Source organism: Polyodon spathula, unplaced genomic scaffold, assembly GCF_017654505.1.
Source record: "Polyodon spathula isolate WHYD16114869_AA unplaced genomic scaffold, ASM1765450v1 scaffolds_2614, whole genome shotgun sequence".
Lineage (NCBI taxonomy): Eukaryota > Metazoa > Chordata > Actinopteri > Acipenseriformes > Polyodontidae > Polyodon > Polyodon spathula.
The window spans coordinates 1-1524 of record NW_024474083.1 but is presented as its reverse complement, the minus strand read 5'-3'; the positions used below and the strand labels follow the sequence as shown (position 1 = coordinate 1524).

General features: G+C 43.2%; 1 non-coding gene across 1 annotated transcript; it reads right to left on the bottom strand.

The window, feature by feature from the left end:
• Positions 1–1212: 1212 nt before the first annotated feature.
• On the bottom strand, positions 1213–1284 carry trnae-cuc. The gene has a single exon. It is a non-coding gene; the product is annotated as a tRNA-Glu (tRNA).
• Between the last annotated feature and the right edge of the window lie 240 nt (positions 1285–1524).

Sequence of the window (1524 nt, the reverse complement as noted above, 5' to 3'; positions counted from 1 at the left end):
AGTCGGTGTCACGCTCCGCCGAGGTTTAAACTCGGATGGCTGGAGTCAGAGTAAAATCAGCGAACCGTAACCCCATGGAATCGCTGGTGAGCACCCAGGAGATAAATAAATGTCACATCTTCAGCTACTAGGTTTAAAATTAAATCCCCCAATGCTGACAACCACTGGACCGGAATGCGTTATGCCCGTTCTGATTGCACACAAAACTTCAACGTCATTCATAGCTCCAGTTTGAATCCAAAACGCCACGTTTTATTTCTTGGTTCATGCTGGCATCAGGACTGGAGTCCTGCACAGTCAGAACCCAGCGGTACGCTGCAAACACAGCTCACATTGAAATAATACCACACATGTTTATAGACAATATACGTATTAAACACGTATATTTAGAAAGGGTTTTAATAACATTGATATTGCTAATTTAAAATAATAAACATTTGCCTAAAAACAGCAAATTCATCCATTTAACCTTCATAAGGAATCGTCGGAAAACTGACTTTCCTGGTAAATTGGGGTCCAACCGGACCCCAGCAGTAAAACAATAAATAACTAACAAGTGGAGTAAAGGAATGAATGAAATTGTGTATATTAACACTTTAGTTTGTTTCTCCTTTACTTCTAGTCATCGTTTGGTGTAATGTGTTATTTATGCTAGGCAGAATTGTTAAGACACCCAATGCTCACAGCTGTCTCCTAGCAAGTGAAGGCACCACTGTATTCTCTACGATGTAGTTTATTCTAGGAAGATGGCATCTTTGAATGTTAGACATCACGCGAGATCCCCAGTCCTCTTTTTTCGTTTGGCAGGAAGAACTGCAGGTCTAGCTTTTTCCCTTTTTGAGTTACAAGCAGTTGAACGCACCTAACGATTTGTTGCGCGTCACAGCACTGGAGCACTGAATGAGGGGCTGCGTAGGAAAATTCTGTGACTCATTATAGTCGGTACTTTTTATGTTAACTGTGTGATTGTCTAGAGTTCCTGGGCAGACCATAGTTGTCCTGTCACTCGTAATGAGCAATTGTTAAATCCTTTTTTTGCACACTGAGTAGAAGTCGTCACGAATCAACATGCACAGTCTCTGTAATAATACGAAGGGTGCGCTTTTAATTGAATGCAGTCGCGCCACAGCCAAGAAACAAACATGCGTACATCTGATTAGCAAAGGGTAAAAAGTTAGTTTTAATCAGACCAGTAATGGGCAACAAAGTAACTTCCCTGACCGGGAATCGAACCCGGGCCGCGGCGGTGAGAGCGCCGAATCCTAACCACTAGACCACCAGGGAAGTCGGTGTCACGCTCCGCCGAGGTTTAAACTCGGATGGCTGGAGTCAGAGTAAAATCAGCGAACCGTAACCCCATGGAATCGCTGGTGAGCACCCAGGAGATAAATAAATGTCACATCTTCAGCTACTAGGTTTAAAATTAAATCCCCCAATGCTGACAACCACTGGACCGGAATGCGTTATGCCCGTTCTGATTGCACACAAAACTTCAACGTCATTCATAGCTCCAGTTTGAATCCA